Genomic DNA, 14163 nt, shown 5'->3' on the forward strand with positions numbered 1-14163 from the left:
TCCTGACTTGCAGGCAGCTCGCGGTACACTACACTGAAGGACCTGCCGTCACATGACTATGACGTCAGCGCAGGTCCTTCAGTCCACCGCGATCTGCCGGCAAGGGAGGACGAGCGCACCGCGGGCCGCCAGAAGGTAAATATAACATTTATTTTTTATTTTATTCTTTTTTTTACAGGTTCTATGGTACCCGGGTCTGGAGGAGAGTCTCCTGTACTCCAGACCCGGGTACCATCCGCACATTGAAACGCATGGAATGCGCATCTACATATACAGTGATGCGTAATCCATGCGTTTCAATGCAAGTCAATGGTGGCGAAAACGCAGCAATTCCGCAAAATAATTGGTAGTGATGCGTTTTTTTTCGCAATGATAACCTGCAGCGGAAATTTCCGCAGCATGTGCACAGCACATGCGGATTATCATTGGGGACCATGGCAGGCCTTCTACCATGCGTTTTTTAAGCGATTCTGCTGTGTTTTTGCCGCTACGGAAACGCTTAAAAAACGCATCGTGGGCACACAGCCTCACTGTCTTCTACGTGGATGCATCCTAAAAGTTTTTGCATGCCTTACAAACCTTTTTTACTCTGTTCCAGCCCACGGACGTGCTGTGTTTAACAAGAGGGGTATGTGGCGCCCCTGCGGGTCCAGTTGACACTGAGGTATTGCACCTCACCCAGAGGTGTGGTACCCCACTCCCAGGTAAGGAAGGAACACTAACCGGGACCCACACACCTGCAATCAGCACTACACCACGGCTGCAGCGGTAACCTGGAACTGCCTAAGAACTGTGAGTAAAGCCTGAATACTGCACCCCACTGTGTCCTGGATTTATTGCTGCGTTACCTGCCTTGCACTACAACACCAACATCTTAAATTAATTATTTAACTGCCCTAAGCCCTAGCTCTACCCGTGGAGAGCTGAACCATCTTTGCTGCATCACCAACACCCCCAGTGGATCTGAATAGCAGCGGCGGCCACCTATAGCCACGTACCACGGGGGCATTACGAACTTTATCCCCAAAACGTTATTTCACTGTTTATTGACCGCCTCGGGGCCACGGACCGGGCCACGCCACAGAGACATCCCCAGCACCGACCAGCCCGGCACCAAGTACCCCACAGCTCCAAGGGGGCGCGTCATGTGTGTCAGTGGGCTTTAAATAGGAATAGGGAGATGTCATTGATTCACGTCGGCCAACATGCAAAATCCAACGTGGACCACAATAGAGGGCAGTGGACTCAAGAGATGGGAACAGATGCATATCTAAGACAGGTGTGTAACAGCATGTTTACACAAGGGAATGACCAGAAGGAGCATTACTATGAATATTTCTCTAGCCATTCATTATGGACTTAAAGGAGTATTCTGTTATCACTAGTGATGAGCGAGCATACTCGCAAGTACTCGGTACTCGCCCGAGCATCTCAGTGCTCGAGATGCTCGGAGCTCGCCGAGTACTTGCGAGATGCTCGGGCGGATGCTTGGGTCCCCTCCCTGCATGTTTAGCGCTCTTTAGAGCACCAATCAACATGCAGGGATTGCCTGCCACTCACTGTAATGCCGCAGCCATGTTGGTTGTGACATTAAAGTAATTGGCTGGCCGCACAGCGTCATCAGGTCTATATCAGACCTGGCGCCACTGTGCTTGTCAGTCTACTCCGCAATCATGCAGTGCAGGGAGTGGTGCTGCTGAGCTAGGGAGAGATTTGGTTGTGTATTAGGTAGTGTAGGGAGAAAACAAGTACATTACACATATCCATCTCAACAAACAGTCCTTCTGAGGACTAATCCATCTGCAGAGATATCAGGCAAGCAGTGTATATAGGCAGGCAGTGTTTATAGCAGACTGCAGTGCATATAGCACAAGAGGATCCATTCCAGTTCTGCCTTCTGCTGCTGTTAGATATTTCTAGACAAAGGCCTAGCTCTCAGAGGCCAGGAATAATTTTCTTTGGATCTTAATCCTCATTATTTGCTTAAAAAGCAATCCAGAGAACAGTGTTTTTCTGCGCCATTTGCTTATTGGCACTGCAGAATACAACCAGAATACAACCAGGTTCCTGGGAGAGGAAGTGGTGATGTCCAACTCACTTAATGAGTTCAAGAGAGGCCTGGACGCCTTTCTTGAGAACAATAAAATTACATCTTATGCTTAGTGATAGTTAATTAATCCAGGGATTTAATCTGACTGCCAGATTGGTGTCGGGAAGTGAATTTTTCCTCAATGATGTAAATTGGCCTATACCGCAGGGTTTTTTTTTTACTTCCCCTGGATCAACGCTGCGGAATAGCTGTAGTGCACAAGAAATAGGCTGAACTGGACGCTTGTCTTTTTTCGGCCTTATAAACTATGTAACTATGTATGTAACAGCGCTAAAAATCCATCTATTTAAAACTGTGGTTTGTCCGTCACACGGATCACATATAATTGCGCTGAAAATACTGCCATTTTTGGCCTCCATTCAAATTTTTTTTTGCTGTTCAAAATATTTACCTACAGGCCAGGTATTTAAAACTGTGGTTTCTCCATCACAACAATCATATTCACATATAATTGCGCTGAAAATACTGCCATTTTTGGCCTCCACTCAATTTTTTTTTCGGTGTGTCAGCAAAGTTTTTGGCACCGGTTTGCTGTTCAAAATAGTTACCTACAGGCCAGGTATTTAAAAGTGTGGTTTGTCCGTCACACAGATCACATATACGTTTTCTGAAAATTCTGCCATTTTTGGCCTCCATTCAAATTTTTTTTCAGTGTGTCAGCAAAGTTTTTGGCACCGGTATGCTGTTCAAAATAGTTACCTACAGGCCAGGTATTTAAAACTGTGGTTTCTCCATCACACGGGTTACATATTACTTCGCTCCAAATTCAGCCATTTGTAGTCAGCATGGAAGATATTGTCCTCCATTTAAAATTGGCAAGGCGCGTGGCAAGGGAACTAGACGTGATGGTGATGGTGCATGCAGAGGCTGAGGCCGAGGCCGTAGGCAAGCTGAAATTGTGCCACAACAAACACCCACATCTTCTCGCCCGACCTTCCTGTTCCAATTCCTAGGGGACCGCAGAACACCACTATTGAACCTAGAGCAGTGTCAAAAGGTTGTTGGTTGGATAGCGGATAATGCTTCCAGTCACTTAGCCACCACCACCACCCTGTCTTCCACACGGTCAAGTCTCAGTAGCCGTGAATCTGGACCGCATATTCCTCACCCTGATCCTCCTTCCTCCCACCATGCAGAGTGCCCGGAGACAACTGATCCACACTTGGACACGCTGAAGAGCTGTTCACTTTTCCATTTATAGATTCGGGCCTCTCGCCTGGTCCACTTGAAGCGGGGCAAGAGTAGATCGCATGTAGCGATGCCCAAATATTTGAGCAGCCACGGTCACACGAAGGTGACATTGGGAAAGTGGATGATGCTGAGACACAATTGCCAGAAAGTCAGGAGGAGGACCAGGGTGCGGAAGTAGAAGATGAGGTTGAGGTAGGCCACACTACTAAATTCCCACATTTCACAACTGCTTATGCTCAAAATGTTGCCTTTTAGGCTCATGGAGATGGAAGCATTCCGCAACCTGATGGCAGCAGCCATCCCTCAATACTTGGTCCCCAGCCGCCACTATTTCTCCCGGTGTGCCGTCCCCGCATTACACAAGCACGTGTCCCAAAACATTAGCCGTACCCTCAACAACGCGGTTACCGGGAAAGTCCACCTTACCACGGACACGTGGACAAGTGCTTGTGGGCAGGGACGGTACATCTCGCTGACGGCACACTGGGTTAACATAGTGGAAGCCGGGGCCCAGTCGGACCTTGGGACGGAACACGTCCTCCCGACGCCAAGGATTGCAGGACCTAGGTCAATCAGGGTTGCCCCCACAGTCTACAGGTCCTGCACCTCCTCCTCCTCAGCCTCCTCCTCCTCTTCAGTCTCCATCTCCGAATTGACAACATCAGTTACAAGCTTGAAGCACTGCAGCACTGCCTCGGCCAAGCGGCAACAGGCTGTGCTGAAGCTAATATGCTTAGGTGACAAACCGCACAATGCTAAAGAATTGTGGACAGCTCTGAAAGAGCAGGCAGATCTGTGGCTCACACTGGCTCACACTGCTAAACCTACAGCCAGGCATGGTCGTGTGTGACATTGGCCGGAACCTGGTGGCGGCTCTGAGGCAAGGTGAGCTCACACACGTACCATGCCTGGCCCATGTGCTTAACCTCGTGGTTCAGTGGTTTCTCAAATCCTACTGACGCGCCCAGGGGATGGGGACGACTCGGCGCCCGGGCCTTGCTGTTAGTTTTGGGGGGATGCCGCGGTGGTCGGCTCCAGAGGCCGTACCCTGGGGTCACTCTTAAAAGCAAGGAATAATGGGGGAAAGGTGTATGGGAAAGGGGAAATTGTTCATGACGCCACCCATGGTGTCTGGTGAGGATCACCAGCGCTGCTACAGTCCTCTGAGGCTGGTGATCAGGCAGCTTAGTTGGTGCGGCTCCCCACAGGTGGAGCGGGGCCTCAGGGCTGGGTAGGAGAAGGGATGGAGGACAGAGGGGACCCAGCTGGGCCAGAGGAAGAATAGGCACACTCACAACAGTTCACTTCAGTACCTTTACTGGTGGTGTTTCAGGCACGATCCAGGGCACTGTAGGGTGAAGGGTGCATATCGGGACTCTCCCCTGTGAGCGGGTGTGGGGCCTCCTGTTTCTTGCCTTTTCCTGATAAGTTTATGACCTGCCTGGAGCTAGGCCTAACTTGATCTCTGTCTTGCACCGGCTGACCTGGTGGTAGGGCCTTCTGATGGAGTTCACACTCCCTGGTCTCTTGGGCCTCAGTGACTCCTGAACCTGGCATGACAGTCAGCTTTTGGTGTTCCTGGGACATGTAGTTCGCCAGGGATTCTGGTAGTTTCTGCTGGTCGTAGAGATCCCTGCAGATGCGGACCCGGTGTCCGGTAAATGATCTTGGGGTGAGCTGGCTAAGCTCCTCTGCCCCCTATGTAGTTCGCTTACTCCACTTGCCGTCGGCCACGCTCGGGGCCCTCACTAGGCTTCACACTGGCAGTAGGCCTCGCTACTCTTCACCACTCTTATGACGTAGGAACGCCTTGGGCTTACTAACCTGAGCTCCCTGAGTCTGGGCTGGACTGACTTCCTCACAGACTGTAGGTTCCAGCCTTAGACTGCAGACCAGACTGACTGCCTAGCTCCACCTTCCCTTTTTATATCCCTATCCGGGCTCCCTCTGGTGGTCTGAGGTGGAAGGTGGAGGTGCGTGAATGCTATGAGGGCCTCTTGTGGAGGAATCCGTCCATGCACCCCTCTAGGATCTGTGGCACCAGTGCACAGCAGGGCGCCACATTCTCCCCTAGCAAAGCTCAGTACTCCCAGACTGAAGTACTTTTTATAACAACAACAATAACTCTTCCCTTTATGGGAGGCACTTAGCTTGAACGTTACATATAAAACATTATAAATAATAAATAGATATGTACAACTCCATAAACAACCTCAGAATTCAAGTCTCTTCTGGTGAGGTTCCCCGACAGGATGTCCATCTCACAGGAAAGAGTACTTGGTAGCTTGAGGGACCTGTCCAAAGCAAACCCTCCACGTAGGCCCTGGGGTGGCTGCAGGGCATGGTAATCCTGAGTTGGACCTCTGTTAGTGCCACACTAGACAGGTTTTACTTCTGAGGTCACCTAAAGGGCCACTCCAGAGAGTGCAATTATTTACAAGAAATAGTTTTTGGGCCGCACATAGTCCTCAGCCACAAAGTTCTGTATGTACCCTGATGGGTAATTAGAGGCAAACAAGAAAAGTGTCCATTTCACTTAGATTGTCCATTATAAAGCAAAACACAAGTTAATAAATAAATATATGAAAATACACAATATAATACCCCAAGGGCAACTATCTACACTGTCAGAGTTTCTTTCTTTACTCTCTGTATCTGACAGGGGTGTCACCTCGTGTGCTACGTGTCGATCTGCTTAGTACGGGAGTGTGGATGGTATCTGTGTCTGCACCGTCTGCTACCCTGTCAGTTCTACGTGTGGGTAGATTGTAAAACTGCCTTAACCGCTCTATTGGACTGGCAAGTGTACCATTGGCTGGGCCTTCTTGCTCTGCTCCAACCGGGGATCCTTCTTCCGGGTATTCTTCTTGAGCAGGCTCTTCTGAAGCACTTACAGGTTCTACTTGCTGTGGAGGGTCTTCTGGCTGTTGAAAGAAGTGGATCACAGGGATTATTACTGCTCCTCCTAGTTGAGGCCAATCTGCCGGGAAATCTCCTAAGTCAGTATGGAATACTGCTTCTTTAGGCTCCTCCGGTACGGTGAGAGGCACTTCTTCTTGGGGCTTTAGCAGGTCTGGACATAACTTCAGATGGTCTCTAGATACCGTTGCAGTCGTTATTCCCCCGTCTTTGCTAATCAAACAGGTCTTCTTGTTATCAAATCTTGAATTTAACACAGTGTAGGGTTCTCTCTCCCACTGGTCATCAAGTTTGTGGTTTCTCCTTTTACTCTTTAACACCACTTCTCCTGGTGTGAAGGGTTCTGCAGGCGCACTTTTATTGTAGTGGGCTTCCTGCTTGTCCCTTACCCGAGTGAGACTGTCTTCGACACAGGCCTGTACTCTTCTGTACTGCTCCTGTCTGGTCGTGTCCCAGTCCTCAGTTGACATATCTGCTTCGGGTTCTACTACACCAAGCTCCAGGTCCATGGGCAACTTCCCGGGTCTGGTTCTCATGAGATATGCTGGAGTACAATTGGTGGAACTCACAGGTATGTGGTTGTACAGATCTACCGGGTTAGGTAGTAGGTCTGGCCACTGATTTCTCTCCTCTAGGGGTAAGGTCTTCAGCAGGTCGATGACGATGTTATTCATCTTTTCACAGAGACCATTGGTTTGGGGGTGGTACGGTGTAGTCCTGATCTTTTTACACCCGTACAAATGGCCGAACTCCTTGAACAATTCGGCCTCAAAGGCTGAGCCTTGATCAGTCAGCACCTGCTCCGGGTATCCATGGGGCCTGCAGAAGTACGCCTGAAACATCTTCGCCGCAGTTTCTGCCGTCATATCATTGACGGGGGCGACCACCAGGAACCGGGAGTAGTGATCCACCATGGTCAGGGCATAGGAATATCCTGGCCTGCTGGGTGACAGCTTGACATGATCCAGGGCCACGATCTCCAAAGGTCGAGTTGTCTTGATGGGTTGCAGGGGTGCCTTCTGGCTGCTGTAGTCTTTTCTTCTGAGGCTACAGGGTCCACAATTCCGGCACCACCTCTCAATGGAACTGCGCATTCCTACCCAATAAAACCGACACTTCAGCTGGGTTTCTAGCTTCTTCCAGCCAAAGTGCCCCGCCTGATCGAGGTAGGCTTCCAACACCATCTGGATGTCTGTCTTGGGCACCACTATCTGCCATACCATCTCATGGGTTTTAGGGTTGACGTACCTCCGGCACAGCTTCTCTCTATAGATGAACAGCCGGCTCTTCTCATTTCACAGTTGCTTGGCTTGGAGAGACGCTTCCTTCTCCAAGGAGGAACCTTCCTGGGTTATCAGTTCTTTGATACGGCTGACAACCGGGTCGCTGTCCTGGGTCTCCTTCCAGCTGTGATGAGGCAGGGGGTTTAACATCTTACCGCGAGGCCTCCTGGAGGCTCGTTGCTCGTGGACCATTCCATTCCGATGAAAGGTAGGTAGTTCAATCTCCTCCAGATCATCCACTTCTTCTTCAGTGTCCGACTGGTGAGGTATCCTGGACAGGGCATCGGCGTTGGCGTTCTTGAGGCCCGCCCGGTACTTAATAGTGAATTGATAGTTTGACAGCCGAGCCATCCATCGTTGTTCCATGGCTCCTAGCTTGGCTGTTTCTAGATGAGTCAAGGGGTTGTTATCAGTGAAGGCAGTGAATTTACTGGAGGCTAGGTAGTGCTTGAACCGCTCGGTGATGGCCCAGACCAGGGCCAGGAACTCCAACTTGAAGCTGCTATAGTTCTCTGGGTTCCTCTCGGTCGGGCGGAGCTTCCTGCTTGCATAGTCGATCACCTTCTCTCGGCCATTCTGCTTCTGACTCAGTACAGCTCCTAATCCTTTGCTGCTGGCATCAGTGTACAGCAGGAACGGTTGGCTGTAGTCAGGGTAGGCTAGGATCTCTTCGCCGGTCAGGATCTTCTTCATCACCTTAAAGGATTCAGCTTGCTCCTTACCCCACTGGAACGGGGGATTTCTGCCTCTGGGGACTGTCCTACCAGGAGGTCTTGCAGAGGCGCTGCTTTCTTAGTATAGTCCTTCACAAACCTCCGTTAATACCCGACTAGTCCCATTTCTGGATGGCAGTGACCTTCTCCGGTTCTGATGCTACTCCCTCTGGACTAATGATGTGCCCCAGGTACTGTACCTTTCGCTTGATCAGGTGCCAGCTACTCAAATACCTCCGCCAGGTGCTTCAAGTGGTCCTCATACGTTTTGGAGTACACTATCACGTCGTCCAGGTATAGTAGTACAGTCTCGAAGTTGCGGAGTCCCAGGCAGCACTCCATCAATCTCTGGAACGTTCCGGGGGCGTTGCAGAGCCCAAACGGCATACTATTGAACTTGCAGAGTCCCATCGGGGTGGTGAAGGCTGTCTTCTCCCGATCCTCCTCAGCAACAGCTACTTGCCAGTACCCACTAGTGAGGTCAAGGGTGGAGAAGTAATTTGCAGACTTTAAGGCAGCCAGGGATTCCTCTATACGTGGTAAAGGGTATGCATATTTATGTGTAATGCGATTTACTTGTCTGTAATCTACACACATTCTCATGCTTCCGTCCTTTTTCCTGACTAGAACTAGGGGAGCTGCCCAGGGACTACAACTATCCCTTACTACCCCTTCCTTCTTCATGTCGTGCAACATCTCCTTCGCCTTCTGGTAGTGTGCTGGTGGTATAGGCCTGTAACGTTCTTTGATGGGTGGATGGTCACCTGTGGGGATATGGTGTTGAACCCCCTTAATTCTCCAAAAGTCAAGTGGGTGCTTACTGAATACCTGCTCGTATTCCTGAACCACCCGGTGTACACCCTGCTTCTGATGGGCAGGAGTGGTGTCTGTCCCAACATGGAGCTGTTGAAACCAATCCTCCACTTGGGTTGCCGGGTTATTATCCTCCACTTCGTCTGGTGAGGTTAAGGACTCTGCCGTGTGTATGGAGTTATTATTTACTGTGTACAATTTGGCAACAGTGGCGTAGCGTGGTAATCTAACCACATCCTCCCATAGTTTAGGAGGCGTACGGGCACCCTCCCATTGCGTACATCCACTACCCCTCTAGCAGTCAAGAGTGTAGTACTATGTTCCGAGCTAAGGGGCTCTACTACCGCCTGGTAGCTCCGTCCTTTGAGACCTATTGCTGCTCTACACCAAATCAGCATTTCACTCATCAGGGGAATCACAATGGGTACCGGGTCGGTCACCCGTACATTACCAATTTCACCGCCTGTTAGCTTTACCTGTTGCTGGTACATAAGGGCTCGGATCTCTTTCTGGAGCGCCCTTCTCTGCCCTGGTCTGGCAGTGTCAGCTATCTGTTGGAGCAAGAACAACACTTCTCCCAAACAGTTACTAACAATATTAGTGCCAAGTACCATATACAAGTCTGTATCATCAGGATTAGTCTCTACTACAATTAGTCCCTGGTCCTTCAGTTCCACTCTTCCCACCTTTACTGCCACATCCTTAACCCCGACTAGGTTAAGGGGGAGGCCGTTTGAGGCATACACGGAAAGATTTGGATCTGGTGGGTGAAGTTTGTCTATAGACCAGAACCTTTTGTAGAGAACATCAGGCATGATGGTTACCTGAGATCCTGTGTCCAGCAGAGCAGGTGTCGCGAGGCCATCCAGCACGATGGACAGAAGAGGTCTTCCTCCCACGAACCTGCAGTACCAGTTTGATGGGCCTGGGGGGTCTACTCCTGGGTGTCGGCCCTCGGCCCCTGGGTTTTCTCGTTTAAAGGACAGCTCTGGATGGCGTGACCTGTCTTGTGGCAGCGGTGGCAGACAGGGTCCCTCGGCGGGCGGCGTTGCTCGCTGGTCCTCCCAGGGGGTGGCGTTGTCCTCCTCCTCCTTCTCATCCAGGGGACATCCTCAGGGCTGTCGGCTAGCAGGATCCTTCCTTCCGCCTCAGGCTCCGTCCTCAGCTGCAGGGCACTCAGTACAGTGGTCAGGGTTTTGCTCAACTGACGCACTTCAGAGCGCAGGCTGTCCAGCTCACTAGGGGACGTTGCTTGCACCTTGGCTTCAGCAGCCACCGGGGAAAAGGTGGACGCTGCAGGCACTGGGGTGGCCCCACCCTGGTAACATTGGATAGCAGTTGTTTCCAAGGGCTGCAGTCCTTTTATATCCATGTCCTTAAGAGTGTCAAAGGTGGCATCTGGATGATCCAAGGACCACCAACGCACAGTCCTGCTCTCCTCTTGGGACCTCAGTCCCCGGATAAACTGTTCCTTCAGCATTTTATTTTCATTATCGATGCTGGTTGGACTAACCTGTTTCAGAGCTCGCAGGGCCCCTTGTAAATGCCAGGCATTGTCCCCAACACTGTCCTCCGGTTGCTGAGAGCAGATGTAGAACCTCATCCGGAGGTCTGTCTCAGTACGATTCTCAAAGACAGTCTGTAACTTTTTAAAGATTGCAGACACTGACTCCTGGTCTGCGGCCGACCAGGTTTCTACTTCTCGCTCCGCAGCACCAGTCAATTGTCCCAATACAACAGCGGCTCTTTGCTTGCCTGTCATAGAGTACATGTCCAGTATACCGCATATTTTCATTTTGAATCCAGACAGGGTATCTGGTTTGCCGCTGTACTGGGGGAGCCACTTCACTCCAGGGATGTACGGTAGGGCCATGGGTATGACAGGGGTTACAAGCCCTGCAGGTGGAGCGGCTGCTTCGGCCTGCTCGGCGCCAAGCGCGGGTTGAACATCAGAGCGGTTAACCGGTACTCCGGCATTGTGCTGTTCTTCGGACATTCTGGCGCCCCCCTAGCGAACCGTGGCCTACCTTCTTTTCTTTTCTTTTGGTAGGCCACAGCTCCGCAGGTGACGGTCTTCCTTCAGGACCTTGCGTCGCTTGCGTCCTTTGTCAGAGCGTTCACCAGCGCTCCTTCCAGGACCTGGCGCTTCCTAGTTTGATGTTGAGGCGTGGGGCGTGTCCAGGGCTTTGCGCGCTTTAGCAGGTACGCCTCTCAGTTTCCCGTAGTTACGCCCTTCTTCCCGTTCGGCGGCCTAACAATGACGGCAATCTTCGCCACAGTTAAATACACAGTTCAGAATAAAGGCGCACAGTACCCGGTGGCAACGGGCACAACACTCCGTCGTTGCAGCGGGCACGGAATTCTGTTTGTGACGCCAGGAAGAGATGACGTGCCCAGGGGATGGGGACGACTCGGTGCCCAGGCCTTGCTGTTAGTTTTGGGGGATGCCGCGGTGGCCGGCTCCTGAGGCCGTACACTGGGGTCACTCTTAAAAGCAAGGAATAATGGGGAAAAGGTGTATGGGAAAGGGGAAATTGTTCGTGACGCCACCCGTGGTGTCTGGTGAGGATCACCAGCGCTGCTACAGTCCTCTGAGGCCGATGATCAGGCAGCTTAGTTGGTGCGGCTCCCCACAGGTGGAGTGGGGCCTCAGGGCAGCGTGGGAGAAGGGATGCAGGACAGAGGGGACCCAGCCGGGTCAGAGGAAGAATAGGCACACTCACAACAGTTCACTTCAGTACCTTTACTGGTGGTGTTTCAGGCACGATCCAGGGCACTGTAGGGTGAAGGGTGCATATCGGGACTCCCCCCAGTGAGCGGGTGTGGGGACTCCTGTTTCTTGCCTTTTCCTGATAAGTTTATGACCGGCCTGGAGCTAGGCCTAACTTGATCTCTGTCTTGCACCGGCTGACCTGGTGGTAGGGCCTTCTGATGGAGTTCACACTCCCTGGTCTCTTGGGCCTCAGTGACTCCTGACCCTGGTATGACAGTCAGCTTTTGGTGTTCCTGGGACATGTAGTTCGCCAGGGGTTCCGGTAGTTTCTGCTGGTCGTAGAGATCCCTGCAGACGCGGACCCGGTGTCCGGTAAATGATCTTGGGGTGAGCTGGCTAAGCTCCTCTGCCCCCTATGTAGCTCGCTTACTCCACTTGCCTTCGGCCACGCTCAGGGCCCTCACTAGGCTTCACACTGGCAGTAGGCCTCGCTACTCTTCACCACCTTCACCCCTCTTATGGCGTCGGCACGCCTTGGGCTCACTAACCTGAGCTCCCTGAGTCTGGGCTGGACTGACTTCCTCACAGATTGTAGGTTCCAGCCTTAGACTGCAGACCAGACTGACTGCCTAGCTCCACCTTCCCTTTTTAAATCCCTATCCGGGCTCCCTTTGGTGGTCTGAGGTGGAAGGTGGAGGTGTGTGAATGCTATGAGGGCCTCTTGTGGAGGAATCCGTCCATGCACCCCTCTAGGATCTGTAGCACCAATGCACAGCAGGGCGCCACACTACCCCTAGCTGCCAGATCTACTTGTTAAAGTACGCAGCCTGTATGCCCATTTTAGAAAGTCACCTGCAGCTTCCGCCGCCCTTGCCGTGTTTCAGCAGCATTTGCTGTTTCCAGCTCACAGACTGTTGTGTGATGTCCCCACGCGTTGGAACTCTACACTGCAGATGTTGGGAAGGATTTGAGAGCAGAAGAGGGCAGTTGTTGAGTACCTGCATCAACAATGCCGTCGGTATTCAGTTCAGACTCCACACATAAGACCTCAGGAGTGGACATGGATGTCAGACATATGTACCATCCTCCAAAACTTTGAGGACTCCACCAAGATGGTGAGTGGCAATGAGACCATAATTAGCATCACCATCCCGCTTCTCTGTCTTCGGAAATGCTCTCTGCTCACAATCAAAGAGGATGCATTGCAGGCAGAGCACGATGAGATGGAGCAAGGAACCATATAGGGTGATTATACACAGCCCAGCCTCATCTCATCCCAACGTGGATTGGGTGACAATGAGGAAGAGGAGGAGGAGGAAGAAGAACAGGAGCTAGTTTCTTGAGCTATAGACGGTACTACCTTCACAGCTGTCATACCGTCTGTTCATCTTGGATGGCCAGAGGACAGAGAGGAGGAGGAGAGCATGGTCAGTCATCCTCTTGGTGAGGACACGGAAGTCTTGCCTGTTAGCAGTCTGGCACTCATGGCTGAATTTATTTTACGCTGCCTTTCCCATGACCCTCACGTTCCCAAAATTTTGGGTGACAGTCATTACTGGTTGGTGACACTTCTAGACCCACGGTCCAAGGAGAATTTTATATCTCTTATTCCTGAGGCGGACAGGTCTCCAAAAATGGGGCTGTACCGGAAGGCCCTTGTTGCGGAAGTATTAAAATAATTCCCATCTGAAAACGCTGGTGGCAGAGGTCGCAGTTTGTTGGACAACCAAGGAGTACAGGCGAGAGAGACACAACTTCAATCCAGCAGAGGCAGGGGAACACTGTCAAAGTTCTGGGAGAATTTTCTCAGCCCCTCCCATCGCAAAAGCCCTGAGTCGCAGGGTACTCTCACAAGGAGTGCAAAGTTTGGAAACATGCTGAGGGAGTACCTTGCCGACCATACCAACGTCCTCTGTGATTCCTCTGTGCCTTATAATTATTGGGTATTCCAGCTGGATACATGGAATGAACTGGCTCTCTATGCCTTGGAGGTCCTGGCCTGCCCTGCCGCCAGCGTTTTATCAGAGCGGGTTTTTAGTGCCGCTGGTGGAATTATAACTGATAAGCGCATCCGCCTGTCAACTGAAAATGCTGACAGGCTGACTCTTATAAAAATGAACAAGGGCTGGATTGGGCCAGACTTCTCAACACCACCGAATGATAGCAGCGTAACATAAACTCAAATCCAGTGTCTTTTCTTGGGAGGTGTATTCCCATGCACCTTTTCACACCTACACATGGGTGTATGCTTCCTTATTTTGGCTATTTACTCTTGTCCTCCTCCTTCTCCTCATCCTCATCCTCCTCCACCATATCACCAGGGTGACCTTGGTCCATGATGCAACACTCACATAATTTTTTTAAAGGGTGTTTATGATGCCCGTAAAAAATAATTTTTATACAGTATGTTCATATATACCC

The sequence above is a fragment of the Phyllobates terribilis genome, unplaced genomic scaffold, assembly GCF_046119375.1.
Source record: "Phyllobates terribilis strain yellow unplaced genomic scaffold, ASM4611937v1 Scaffold_9__5_contigs__length_417890890, whole genome shotgun sequence".
In the NCBI taxonomy this organism is placed as follows: Eukaryota; Metazoa; Chordata; class Amphibia; order Anura; family Dendrobatidae; genus Phyllobates; species Phyllobates terribilis.